Below are 15,608 nucleotides of genomic sequence, written 5' to 3'. Positions count from 1 at the left end.
TGGCCACAGGGATGGCCCTGGAACATACCCTTCTAAACATTCTTTCAGCTTCTCAGAACCTGAGCCTTCTGGAGATGGTAAACAGGACTTCAGGGGGCAGAGACAGATACCAGGCACCACACAGCCCTACTGACTGAGCCTGGCTCCAGAATTCAGCAGATCTCAAGGACAATGAAAATGTACTTATCAATATCATTTTTCAGTCATCATAGTAATGACTGATTCAGGCAAAAATCATCAATGGATGTGTGATATTGTGATTTATAATAAATATATATTTGGTCTTCATCCCCATTTCTGGCACTGAGTTCCTAAAACCCTTGGAATTTCCTGTGAAGAAGACAATAAAGGTATCTCCTGTTATGTTAATGAGGTGACTTTTGGACCTTATCTAAGGATGGGGGCTGGTTGCCAGGAGAACCAACTATCTGATTAGAGGATTGGAACTTTCAGTCCCACACCTGTGACCTCTGGGAAGAGGAGAGGTGCTGGAGGTTGAATTCATCGCCAATGGCCCATGATTTAACCAATCATGCCTTCATAATGAAGCTTCCATAAAGACCCAAAGGATGGTGTTCAGAGAGGTTCTGGGTTGGTGAACACATGGAGGTTCAAGGAGGGGAGTGGTGCACCTGGAGAGGGCATGGAATCTCCGTGCCCCTTCCCACACACTGTTACTGAACCAGGGTCGTTTTGCCTGCCAAACAGTAGGCCAATCACTGAGATGGCAAGTTTCGCAGCAAAGAATGAGTTCAATTCATGAGGCAGCCAAGCAAGGAGAGGGGAGAACAAGTCTCAGATGTGCCTCCCTGAAAATGGGGATTAGGGATATTTATGGCATAAGGGGGTAGGATGATCTGAAGTGTGGGGATACATGATTGGAGGTAAGAAGAAGGGAGGTAATTGATCTGCGCAAGCATAGTCAAGCTCCATGGCTCTTAACAGGATGCTTGTTCACAAAATGGTGGCATTAGCATGATCTGAAGGTGGAGTTTTTGGCCTCCTGACATCAAAAGGTCACCTATCAGGCATTCGTGCAGGCCTAGTTAATGAATCAGTGGTCTCAATTGGCCTGAACTGAACAAGTAGTCAACTCTCAGTTCCTGAAAGACTTAAGCACCCATTACCATGGTGACCCATGCGTCAGAGATGTCATCTACAGAGTGGACTTTAGTAATGGATTATCTAACTACTGTTGCAAACAGACAACTAACTGAGCATAGTTAAAGCATTTTGGCTCTCGGTTTCAATACCTTGCCCTATGTATCTCTTCATCTGGCTGTTGATTCATATCCTTTGTTATAAATGGATAATCTAGTGAATAAACAGGTTTCCTGAGTTCTGTGAGATGCTCTAGCAAATTAATTGAACCCAAGGAGGGCGTCAGAGGAATCTCTGACTAATAGCCAGTCAGTAAGAAGCACAGATAACCACCTGGAGCTGAGATTGGCATCAGGGGAGGGCAGACTTAGTACTGAGCCCTTTACCTGTGGAATCTGACGCTGTCTCCAGGTAGACAGTGTCAGAATTAGGTGGAATTGTAGGACACCCAGCTGGTATCCTGAGTATTGTTTGGTGGTGCAGGGGAAAAACCGCTCCCTCCACACATTGGAATTGGGTCCAGAACCAAAATATGATGTTAAAAGCTTTAAGTAAGGAAGAATAAGATATACATTCTCTCGCCTCAAAGACTCGCCTCACAGATTACTTATTAACTACAAAAGAAAAGTGGTAATTTTGCAGTGGAGGAAGCTGGCCAGCTCCACCTCAACCAAGTGGCCCAAATTCACTTAACCAGTAAATGCACAAACCAACACAAGGTGCCTCAGCTGAGGCTGAGTAACAGTCCTTCGTACGCACATAGCACGTTTGATTCATCCATTCATCCATCAGTGGACACTGGGTTGTTTTCATCTTTGGGCTATTGTGAATAGTGCTGCTGTGAACATGGGTGTACAAATATGTGTTTGAGAAACTGTTTTCAAATTTTTTGGATATATATTCAGAAGTGGAATTGCTGAACTATACGGAAAGGAATTTAAAAAATGAATGGATATTATGAAGCAGAATATTCTAAAAAGTAAACAATGTGGCCAAATAAGGATTTCTCCAAGAAATGTGGTAAAGTATTTAATCTTTTAACATTTCTTATCCAGTTAATAAAGTTACATTTTATAAAAATAAAGAAATCCATATTATATAATCTATATAAGCTAATCTATTACATAATAGAAAATATGTAAAATTTATATATTTTGAGGATAAAATTATTAATGATTTCTGGCTGGTCTGTGGCTGAATGGTTAAGTTCTTGCACTCCGCTTCAGCAGCCCAGGGTTTCTCCAGTTCGGATCCTGGGCGCCGACATGGCACCACTCATCAGGCCATGCTGAGGCAGCATCCCACGTAGCACAACCAGAAGGACCTATGACTAGAATATACAACTAGGTACCGGGGGCACTTAGGGGAGAAGAAGAAGGGAAAAAAAGTTATTGATTTCAAGATGTTGACACAGAGCATTAAACCCCAAGCCTAGGAACCCCTTCAGAGCGTGGGGCCCTGTGTGACTTCACTGGCCATATCCCCACGAAGGTGGCCTAAGCTCCAGGGGGACTCTTCTTTCTACAGCTTTCCTTTGTCCCTTTTCATTTCGTGGTCTCATTTGTTCTAAATTTCTGTCACACATTCCTTTCTGATGTGCTCAGATAAGATTGCCAGCTTCTCTGCCTGTCATGTGGGCCTGTATTTACATCTTATAGGATTTCTCCAAGAGGTCATGCCTTCTCCCTGCTGTTCAGTGTATCAGTCAGGGACCCCTCAGGCTGTCCCTAATATTATTTTCAGGTCTGTCTTTGATTTGTGTGCCTGGTCTAGCAACCATGGAGCCATCTGTATATTTTCCCTTTGTGCTTTTCCCTTATTAATTTCTTCTTGGTTTCTCCTTAAATTTAACCTTTTATTTTGAAATCATTTTAGACTTACAAAGAAATGGAACGAATACGATGAAAAATCCCTGTATACCTTCAACCAGATTCCCCAAACGTTAACATTCTTTCACATTTGCATTATCAGTCTCCATATGTGTGTATATGTGTGTGAGGGTGTATATATGTATGTATATGTAAACACACACACACAAGCTTCTTTTTTCCCAGAAAGAATGAAAGCGGCAGATGTGAAGGCTCCTATACTTTAGAATAACAAGGACATTCTCTCCCATGATCATGGTACGATGATCAAAGTAAGGTACTTAGCATTGAGTACAATACTAATATTAATCTATAAACTTCATTCAAATTTCATCATGTCCAAAAAATGAGCTTTATAGCAAAAGAAAAAAAGGATCTGATCCAAAATTCTTCTGGTTGAAAGGTCAGAGCACTGGCCATGTGTCTGGATGGGTGGAGGTGGCTTGAAGCTTTTAAGACTGTTTACCTGGACTTGAATGGAATAGAGTTTTAGGAAATTTAATGTCATTTTGGGATATGGGAGCCCAACATGAAGGGAAAGAGTCAATAAGGGATTGTTCAGGATCCTTCCACATCTCAGCATGAACACTCTGACTCAGAGGAGCTGGGTGAGCCCTCTCTGATCTGTGATAACTTCACGTAACATTAGTGTCTGACTGTTAGCCTAGAGCTCTTCTCCCATCAATTTTATGTGCTTGTCCTTTCAACTCCTTTGTCACTTGATTATTGCTTATTTTATTTTTTTAAATTTGTTTTTGTACTTTTCAGAGTCACTTGTATCCATACATGTAAGTTTCCTACCACAATTTCTTCACTAATAGTTTTATTCTCAGAGCTCCTGGCCTTGGGATTTTAAAAAATATTTGGACAGGCTGATGAAACAAGAAATTGAGACCCAAAAGAACATGTGAATTCACGTAGAATTAGCTAAAGTTATTTAGAAAAAAAAATCAGAATGCATACATCGCAAGTAACCTGCTAATGAATGAATCTATAGTGTATGTTAAGCTCTATTTATCTGAAATTAAAGCTACAGTTGTCACACAGCATCCTACTTTTAGTAAACAGCAGTGTTTCAGTTTGTGTCAGCTGTTATACTCAAGCTTACTCTGCTGGCCTATTTTGGATAATTCTTGATTGGTACCACCTGAGATTGCATGTACTTGCCCATACGTAGAGGTAGTCACATCCTTCAACGTCCCTCAGTAAGGTTAGGTCAGTTCAGTTCCCCACAGACGTTAGGCCTGAAACCAGAATGATCACTGCAATAGATTATTTATGACATTTCATTTCAATCACGTGAGTGGAAAGATTCACACAGGACTTTTCTTTCTACTCTGTTTTAGAAAAAGACTAGGGCATAGAAGAACAGATTTGGAGATCCCAGGATGTGGAGCAGAGTTTCAAGAGAGAAGTTGCATCAACCAACAAGAAGACATTGACTAAGCAAAAAGGCATTGAACTGAACGTGAGAAATTTAAAGAAATCTTTCTACCAAGCACAGACAGTGTTCCTTCAAGACTCAGACTCCTGGAGCCGGCCCGGTGGTGCAGCAGTTAAGTGCACACGTTCTGCTTTGGCGGCCCAGGGTTTGCTGGTTCGGATCCCGGGTGTGGACATGGCACCGCTTGGCAAGTCATGCTGTGGTAGGCGTCCCACACATAGAGTAGAGGAAGATAGGCGTGGATGTTAGCTCAGGGCCAGTGTTCCTCAGCAAAAAGAGGGGGATTGGCAGCAGATGTTAGCTCAGGGCTAATCTTCCTCAAAAAAATAAATAAATAAAAACTGAAATAAAATAAGAAATAATAGCAGAGAATTTCCCAAACCTAGGGAAGAAGATGGAAATTCATATGGAAGAGGTAATCAGATCTCCTAAATATGTCAACATAAAAAGACCTACTGCAAGGAATATAGTAGTGAAACTGGCAAAAGTGAATGACAAAGAAAAAATACTAGAAGCAGGAAGGCAGAAGAAAATAACCTACAAAACAACCCCTACCAGGTTTTCAGAAGATTTCTCTGCAGAAACCTTACAGGCTAGGAGAGACTGGAATGGCATATTCAAATATTTGAAGGACAAAAACTTTCATCCAAGAATACTCTCTCCAGCAAAAATATCCTTCAGATAAGATGGAGCAATAAAAATTCTCCCAGATAAACAAAAGCTAAGGGAATTTGTAGCCACAAGACGCCCCCCCCCGCCAACATCCTCAAGAAGGCCCTCATACATGAAAAAAAAAAAGGGGAGAAATGGATTACAAAGCACAGGGTAAGGAGATAAATAGGTAGACAAAATCAGAAAATTGTAGCTATTCATCAGAGTAGGTTAGCAAATACCCAAGTACAACATTAAAGATAAAGGGATGGAAAACACCAAAAACAAAGATAATCTTGTCATTTTAACTACAAACTCACAACACAAGATGGAATAAGATGTGAGAAAAACAACTTAGGAGGGGAAGAGGAAAGGGGCTGAATTGGTTTAATCTAAGGAAATAAGAGGCCATCAGAAAATGGACTATCTCATCTACGAGATTTTGAATACAAACCTCATAGTAACCACTAAACAAAAAAGCAGAACACAGACACAAATAATAAATAATGAGAAAACAAGGAAACACAACATGAAAAACTACATAACTCAATTGGTAGACTGAAACACATGGGACAAGAAACAAAGGAAATGCAGGAGAACCGGAAAATGAGTGATAAAATGGCAGCATTAAGCCCTCATGTATTGATAATCACCCTAAACATAAATGGATTGAATTCTCCAATAAAAAGACACAGAGTGGCAAGATGGATTAAAGAACAAGACCAAACAATACGCTGCCTCCAGGAAACACATCTCAGCTCCTACAACAAACACAGGCTCCGAGTGAAGAGATGGAAGACTATACTCCAAGCTAATAGCAAACAAAAGAAAGCAGGTGTTGCAATGCTTATATCAGACAAAGTAGACGTCAAGATAAGACAAGTAAAGAGAGACAAAGAGGGGCAGCATATAATGATGAAAGGAACACTCCACCAAGAAGATAAAACACTTATAAATATCTATGCACCCAACACAGGAGCACCAAAGTACATAAAGCAACTATTAACAAGCCTAAAAGGAGATGTTAATAACAACACAATAGTAGTAGGGGATCTCAACACTCCACTCACATCAATGGAGAGATCATCCAGACAGAAAATCAACAAGGAAACAGTGGAATTAAATCAAAAGCTAGACCAGGGGCTGGCCCAGTGGCACAGCAGTTAAGTTCACACGTTCAGCTTTGGCAGCCCGGAGTTTGCCAGTTCAGATCCTAGGTGCAGACATGGCACTGCTTGGCAAGCTATGCTGTGGCAAGCATCCCACATATAAAGTAGAGGAAGATGGGCACGCATGTTAGCTCAGGGCCAGTCTTCCTCAGCAAAAAGAGGAGGATTGGCAGCAGATGTTATCTCAGGGCTAATCTTCCACAAAGGAAAAAAAAACCAAGCTAGACCAGTTGGACTTAGTAGGCATATATAGTACACTCCATCCCAAAACACCAGAATACACATTCTTCTCAAGTGCACACAGAACATTCTCAAGGATAGACCATATGTTTGGAAACAAGGCAAGCCTCAATAAATTTAAGAAGATTGAAATAATCAGAAGCATCTTTTCTGATCACAATGCTATGAAGCTAGAAATTAATTACAAGAAAAAAGCTGAGAAAGGGACAACAGCGTGGAGACTAAACAACATATTGAACAAACAATGGATCATTGAAGAAATTAAAGGAGAAATCAAAAAATATCTGGAGACAAATGAAAATGAAAACATACCATACCAACTCATATGGGATGCAGCAAAAGCAGTACTCAGAGGGAAATTCATCATAATACGGGCTCACCTTAACAAACAAGAAAAATCCCAATAAGCGATCTCAAACTACACCTAACTGAATTAGAGAAAGAAGAACAAAGCCCAAAGTCAGCAGAAGGAGAGAAACAATAAAAATCAGAGCAGAAACAAGTACAATTGGAAGACGAAAGGCAGTAGAAAGGATCGATGAAATAAAAGAGCTGTTTCTTTGAGAAGATAAACAAAACTGACAAGCCCTTAGCCAGACTTACAAAGAAAAAAAGAGAGAAAGCTCAGATAAATAAAATTAAAAACGAAAGAGGAGACATAACAACGGATACCACAGAAGTACAAAGGATTATAAGAGAATACTATGAAAAGCTATATGCCAACAAAATGGACAATCTAGAAGAAATGGATAAATTCGTAGACTCTTACAATCTCCCAAAGCTGAATCAAGAAGAAATTAATAACCTGAATAGACCAATCACAAGTAAAGAGATTGAAACAGTAATCAAAATCATCCCCAAAAGTAAAAGCCCAGAACCGGACAGCTTCCCTGGAGAATTCTACCAAACTTTCAGAGAGGATTTAATACCTCTCCTTCTCAAGCTATTCCAAAAAATCAGGGAAGATGGAATGCTTCCTAACACATTCCTTGAGGCCAACATCATCCTGATACCAAAGCCTGACAAGGACAACACAAAAAAGGAAAACAACAGGCCAATATCACTGATGAGCATAAATGCAAAAACCCTCAACAAAATATTGGCAACTTGAATACAGCAATACATCATGAAGATAATACATCATGATCAAGTGGGATTTATACCAGGACATAGGGATGGTTCAACATCTGCAAATCAATCAATGTGATACACCACGTCAACAAACTGAGGAATAAAAAGAACATGATCATCTCAATAGACACAGCGAAAGCATTTGACAAGATGCAACAGCCGTTTATGATAAAAACTCTTAACAAAATGGGGATAGAAGGAAATTACCTCAACATAATAAAGGCCATATATGACAAACCCACAGCCAACATCATGCTCAATAGGCAAAAACTGAACGCCATCCCTCTGAGAACAGGAACAAGACAAGGATGCCCACTCTCACCACTCTTATTCAACACAGTACTGGGGGCTTTGGCCAGAGCAATTAGGCAAGAGAAAGGAATCCAAATAGGGAGTGAAGAAGTGAAACTCTTGCTGTTTGCAAATGACACGATCTTATACATAGGAAACCCCAAAGAATCCATAGGAAAACTATTAGAAATAATTAACAACTACAGTAAAGTTGCAGGGTACAAAATCAACTTACAAAAATCAGTTGCATTTCTGTGCTCTAATAATGAACTTACAGAAAGAGAACTCAAGAGTACAATTCCATTAACAATTGCAACAAAAATAATATATCTAGGAATAAATTTAACCAAGGAGGTGAAGGACTTGCACAATGAAAACTATAAGACATAACTGAGAGAAATAGATGATGACATAAAGAGATAGAAAGAGATTCCATGCACATGGATTGGAAGAATAAACATAGTTAAAATGTCCATACTACCCAAAGCAATCTACAGATTCAATGCAATCCCAATCAGAATCCCAATGACATTCTTCACAGAAATAGGACAAAGAACCCTAAAATTCATATGGGGCAACCAAAGACCCCAATTTCGTAAAGCAATACATAGAAGAAAGAACAAAGCTGGAGGCATCACAATTCCTGACTTCAAAATGTACTACAAAGCCATAGTGATCAAAACAGCATAGAACTGGTACAAAAACAAGCACACAAATCAATGGAACAGAACTAAAAGCACAGAAATAAAACCACACATCTACAGATAGCTAACCTTCGACAAAGGTGCCAAGAACACACAATGGAGAAAGGAAAGTCTCTTCAATAAATGGTGTTGGGAAAACTGGACAGCCACGCGCAAAAGAACGAAAGTAGACCATTATCTCATGTCATACACAAAAATAAACTGAAAATGGATCAAAGACTTGAAGATAAGTCCTGAAACCATAAAACTCCTGGAAGATAATAAAGGCAGTGTGCTCTTTGACATCGAACTTAAAAGGATCTTTTCGAACACCACGTCTTCTCATACAAAGGGAACAAAAGAAAAAAAAAGTGGGAGCTTCTGCAAGGCAAAAGAAACTAGGACCAAAACAAAAAGACAACCCACCAACTGGGAGAAAATATTTGCAAATCATATATCCAACAAGAGGTCAGTCTCCATAATATATAAAGAACTCACACAACTGAACAACAACAGAAAAACAGCCTGGTCAGAAAATGAGCAGAGGATGTGAACAGACGTTTCTCCAAAGAAGATACACAGATGGCTAACAGGCACATGAAAAGATGTTCAACATCACTAATCATCAGGGAAATGCAAACCAAAGCTACACTAAGATACCACCTCACATCCCTTAAAATGGCTATAATCACTAAGACTAAAAATAACAAATGTTGGAGAGGGTGTGGAGAGAAGGGAACCCTCATACACTGCTGGTGGGAATGCAAACTGGTGCAGCCACTATGGAAAACAGTATGGAGATTCCTCAAAAAACTAAAAAGAGAACTACCATACGACCCAGCCATCCCACTACTGGGTGTCTACCCAAACAACTTGAAATCAACAATCCAAAGTAACATATGCACCCCTATGTTCACTGCAGCACTGCTCATGATAGCCAAGACATGGAAATAATCCAAGTGCCCATTGACCGATGATTGGATAAAGGAGATGTGGTACACATGTAAATGGAATACTACTCAGCCATTAAAAAAGACAAATTCATCCTATTTGCAACAACATGGAAGGACCTGGAGGGAATTACGCTAAGCAAAATAAGCCAGACTGAGAAAGACAAACACCAGATGATTTCACTCGTAAGTGGAATACAAACAAGCACATGGACAAAGAAAATAGTTCAGTGGTTACCAAGGATATAAAAAAGAACTATTTAAAAAAAAAGAGTAAATACCTAGAATTGAGGAAATTCCCCGGAGTGCCTCCTGCTGCTCCCCAGTCCAAAGATTAAAAGTTCCTGGAAGATAAGAGCAGCTCCATCCAAGCAGGACTGCTAAGTTCAGTCTCCTCAGGAACAAAGATTGGGATCTTCCCACAAGATAAAAACGACCTGCCTTCTAGAAACACTGGCAGATGGCATAGGGAGCATGGAATGGCAGTTAAAGAAAGAAGTTATGAAAACGAGCCGTGAGCTCACAGCCACGGCAGAAAGGAGGACTCCAGTCACCACCGACAACTTTTCCCTTGATAGCCCTCTCTCACTCAGTGTATCTATCTAAGCAAATTTCACTTAATTGTTATCTCTTTCCAGGGCAGGGGAAATGACAGGTAGTGTATATAAAGTGTTTTTTTGGTGTTTAAATTTTTATTTTATTCCCCAGTTTACAAGATATAAAGATAAGGGAGTGGCTGAACTATAGAAGAAATAATTCAGAGAGAACGGCGTGCCTGCAAAGACTTTATATTTCCCCATTTGGGAAGCGGGTGAGTGTGTTTCTGTTGAGAGGAGGGATGGTTGTATTGTCTTAGGCAGGAAGATGTTGTTTCTGCTGTCACTTGGAATTTGAAGTTTGGAAGAAGTCCCGTCTTCAACAGGATGGACTGTGGAGGAGACGGGGGGAGAGATTTGATCCGACACACACCCGTTCTAATCCTCTTCTAGTTTACCTTCCTGAGTTGCAAAGACTGGATAACTAAAAGTATTAGTTTTCCAAGCTACCTTGCATTCCAGGGTCCACACGTGGCCCTGATTTCGCCAAGCAGACACATACGTGTGAGACTTGGAAGGAGGAAGACACTGCGTGGCAGCGAGCAGGAAGAACCCACGCTGCCTGCGAACAGATGGGTTCCAGGAAGCAAGAAGCTCAGAATGGCTGGAGCCAATCATTCTGGGGTTTTTCTCCCACTGATCAAGTGAGATAAGTTATCTCCACTTTCTTTTGGAAAACCAAGTGAGGAGGGGGTGGGGCAGAGACTTTACAGTTAGAAGGTAAGTCTACTTATCCCTCTTCCTTTCCCAACTCTGTAGACTCATCAAGCGTTATTTATTAAAATTCCTCCCCGGTTTCTAAATTTATTTGCTTAGCAGAACATGTTCCCCAATCAAATATATAATCAATCTAGCACATATTATTGATGCAACACTATTTTGTTACATTGTCTTATGTTTATCATTCCCAATTAGTGAACATATTTACTTTTTTTTGAGGAAGATTGGCCCAGAGCTAACATCTGTTGCCAATCCTCCTCTTTTTGCTGAGGAAGACTGGCCCTGAGCTAATATCCGTGCCCATCTTCCTCTGCTTGATACCTGGGGCGCCTGCCATGGCATGGCATGAGAGCAGTACATAAGTCCGCGCCTGGGATCCAAACAGGTGAACCCTGGGCCGCAGAAGCAGAGCAGGTGGGCTTAACCGCTGCGCCACCAGGCTGGCCCTGGTATTTACATTTTTAAAGGAATGGATACCACACTGGTCACTATTCACTAGAATCAAACTCCATGAGGGTTTATGGCACATCTGGTTTATAGCTACATCTCCAGTGTTTAAAAAAGTTCCTAGTATACAAAAGGCATTTAATAAATGTTTTCTAAACAAATAAGCCAAATCAATCTTCAAAGGATACTCCATATATTAAGTCCTCACTGGCCTCAGATGCAGCCTTCAAATTATAGGCCACTTCAGTATGAATTCCTAGATGACTATTCCTGGCTAAGCTGTAAGCTAGGACATTACCATATTTTAATATGCATGGGGTTCCAATTGGCTGTGAATTCTTCTCTGGTGTCTAAGAAGACACAGCTTGTCAGTGAAAGCTTTCCCACACTCAGAACATTTATAATGTTTTCATCCAGTGGGGGGTTTTTTAATGTAAGCAGAGGCTTAGCTTCCAGCTGAAGGGTTTTCCACATTCATTACATTCATGGGCCCTCTCTCCCCCATGAAATTCCTGATGGGTATGAAGGTTTGACCTTGGGAAGAAAGCTTTCCCACATCTATCACACTCAGGATTTTTTTCCAGTATGGGTTTTCTCTGGTTGAATGAGGTTTTTCTTCTGGATGAAGGTATTGCCACATAGATTACGCTCATAAGCTCTCTCCCCAGCGTGAATTTTCTCATGATCCACAGTGTTTGATTTCTGGGTAAAGGCCTTTCCACATATGTTACATTTATAAGGTTTCTCTCCTGGGTGTGTTCTCTGGTGTTTCCCAAGATCTGCCTTGTAAATGAAAGCTTTGGCAGTTACTGCAGCAACAGGGTTTTTGTCCATTGTGAACTTTCTTATGTTGAATGAGAGTTGAGTTCTGTTTGAACTACTTTCCATATTCACTACATTCATAGGCTCTCTATACATTATGAATTTTCTCATGATTAATGCAGAATGATTTCCAGGAAAAGGCTTTTCCACATGTTTTACATTCATAAGGTTTCTCCCCAGTGTGAGGTTTCTGATGTTGAATAAGATTTAGCTTTTGCTTGTAGACTTTTCCACATTCATCACATTTGTGGGCTTCTCCTTCTGTATCAGTTTTCTGTTGTTCATGGTCCCCCACTTCTCCTTGAAGGCCCTTCCACATTTATTATGTTCAAGGGATTGCTCATGAGTATGCATCCTCAGGCGATTCTGAATATGTGGCTTTGAACTGAATAACTTTTGAAAGGCATTACATTCAAACCATTTTTCTACAAATTTGGCCAATTAATTCTTGGTGTATATATTATTGGAATTAATTTTTTATGCAGCTTTTCATATCTAAACTCTATTTCAAGTGTTTTCCAAATGGGTGACATCGAAGGAGTCTGAGTCTTTTTTTTTTTTTTTTTTAGGAAGATTAGCCCTGAGCTAACTACTGCCAATCCTCCTCTTTTTGCTGAGGACGACTGGCCCTGAGCTAACATCCATGCCCATCTTCCTCTACTTTATACATGGGACACCTACCACAGCATGGCTTTTGCCAAGCAGTGCCATGTCCGCACCCGGGATCCGAACCGGCGAACTCCGAGCTGTGGAGAAGCAGAATGTGCTAACTTAACCTCTGTGCCACTGGGCCAGCCCTTTCTTTATAGTTTAAATCTCTTTTGTGAAGTAGCTCCTGTACTCATTGAATTATTTCTCTACGTTCTCTTTTAATTTGTTGAGTTTATTGATGATACCCATTTTGAATTCTCTCTCATTTAGATTACATATTTCTGTGTCCTCAGGACTGATTTCTGGTACTAGTCATTTTCTCTCTGGTCTGGAGATTTCATATAATTTTCGATACTGCCAGAGAGCGTGGCTTTTTTCTTCAGCATCCTGGTATTATTTAGTCACAGTTACCACCTATCACCACTGGGTGGGGGTCAAGTGCTGTGTCTTCTGAGCCCTCTGTGTTCCACCAGGATCCCAAGCACTGGAGCAGGTCCCGGGCAGGTGGGGGGGAGGGGTGCTTTCTTCTGTGTGCTCTTGGGGTTTTCTCACTCTGCTCTCACTATCTGCTTTCCTGGGGTATTGGCTTGATCAGGTCACCCCTGCATTAGCTTTCACCTCAGTAGGGGCTTTCCCCTAGGCTGCAAGGGACCTCAGAGATCTTTGATATTCCCTTGAATGAGTGTCCCCTCCCCCCTTCCTTCACTCTGGGAGGCCATGGGCAGTCCTGGGTCGCAGTATTTTGGGGAGAGAGTGAAGTTTTCTCTTACCCCTGTCCACCTCCTCCAAGGGGGGCTCCAGTCTCTCTAGCCTCCGACGTTTGACTGCGTGCATCTCTCAGACGTCCTTTGTGTTATGTGGATGTCCTTTGCTGGAGTATGAATGTCTTTTTTGTTGTATGGTGGAGGGGAGAGGTCACCAGAGAACTCACTACACCATGATGCTGACCTCACTCTCCCATACACTCTTTCTTATATCACACCAACAAAGTAATGTATTACTGTACATCTGTCAGCATTAGGAGGCTGTATTGGTTTGCTAGGGCTGCTGTAACAAAGTACCACAGGCTGGGGGCTTAAAAACCAAAAATTTATTGTCTCATGGTTCTGAGGCTATAAGTCCAAGATCAAGCTGTCAGCAGGGTTGGTTCCTTCTGAGGACCACGAGGGAAGGGTCTGTTCTAGACCTCTCTCCTTGGCTTGTAGATGGCCATCCGTCTTCTCCCTGTGTCTTCACATTGTCTTCCTTCTCTATGTGTCTGTGTCCAAATTTCCCCTTCTAAAGAACCAGCCAGGGGCCGGCCTGGTCGCGCAGCGGTTAAGTTCGCACGTTCCACTTTGGTGGCCTGGGGTTTGCCGGTTCAGATCCCAGGTGTGGACATGGCACCGCTTGGCAAGCCATGCTGTGGTAGGCGTTCCACATATAAAGTAGAGGAAGATGGGCATGGATGTTAGCTCAGCGCCAGTCTTCCTCAGCAAAAAGAGGGGGATTGGCAAAAGATGTTAGCTCAGGGCTAATCTTCCTCAAAAAAAAAAAAAAAAAAAAACCAGAACCAGCCATATTGGATTAGGGTACACCCTAGTGACCTCATTTAAACTTAGTTACCTCTGTAAAGACCCTATCTCCAAATACAGTTACATTCTAAAGCACTGGGGGTTAAGATTTCAACATGAATTTTTTTGTGAGAGACACAATTTAGCCCATAAAAGAGGTCAAACTGATCACAAGGCAGTCTCAACTTCTATTTAATGCAACACTTATATTCACTTATGTAGGCTTTCCTTCCTTGGGTATTAAGCCGTATACCAAAATGCCCTCATTTTTAGGAGCAAGATATAAATATTTTGCAAATGGGTCGGAATAATGGTAAATGTCACAACCACCTCCACCTCTTGGTCCCTCAACCAGTGTAATCTGGCTAGAGTAGAAACAACACCTTAGACAGGACAGCACCTTCATGCAGGATGGAATCCAAACCTCTCAAAATTCTGTCTCATAAATGGCACCATAACTGAGTCTCCAATAGGCCAATCTAATTCCAGGCGGTTAAATATATGTAAGGCCTGTAAATCCTACAAGCACATCCTCTGCCTTATGTCTTTTGCTTTAAAAATAATTCTTTGGTCACAGACAGTGATATGTGGGATACTGTGATGAGAAATCAGGGGCAATTGTGGCCCCAGTGGGCATTCAGCAATGTCTGGAGACATTACTAGATGACACTGCTTTCTAGTGGATGGAGGCCAGGGATGCTGCTAAACACCCTGCAATGCACAGGGCAGCCCCCACAACAAAGGATTATCCAGCTTCAAACATCAATAGTGCTGGGGTTGAGAAACACTGTTCTGGCTATACAAGTGAGCCAGCAAAGAATCCAACTGAAGTGTGATCAAGAAAAGATGACTGCTGGGTCCAGCCCCATGGCTGAGTGGTTAAGTTCACATGCTCTGCTTCGGTGGCCCAGGGTTTTGCCAGTTCAGATCCTGGGCGCGGACCTAGCACCACTCATAAAGCCATGCTGAGTCAGTGTCCCACGTAGCTTAACTAGAAGGACCTGCAACTAGAATATACAACCACGTACTGGGGGGCTTTGGGGAGAAAAAGGAAAAAAACCCCAAACGATTGGCAACAGATGTTAGCTCAGGTGGCAAGCTTTAAAAAAATAAAAAGAAAGAAAGAAAAGATGACTGCTTATCTGTACCCCCTTTCCTTGGATATAGAGCCCTCTCTTGGTGCTTAACATTGGTATGGGGAAAAGAAAGAAAATCCACAAGAAGGCAAAGGTAATTAGAGACAAAGGAATAAGCATGTGGACTTGGAAGCTATGGGAAGGAGACGAGGTGG

The sequence above is a fragment of the Equus asinus genome, chromosome 26 (genome assembly GCF_041296235.1).
Source record: "Equus asinus isolate D_3611 breed Donkey chromosome 26, EquAss-T2T_v2, whole genome shotgun sequence".
Lineage (NCBI taxonomy): Eukaryota > Metazoa > Chordata > Mammalia > Perissodactyla > Equidae > Equus > Equus asinus.
Note: the sequence above shows the minus strand (reverse complement) of the source record.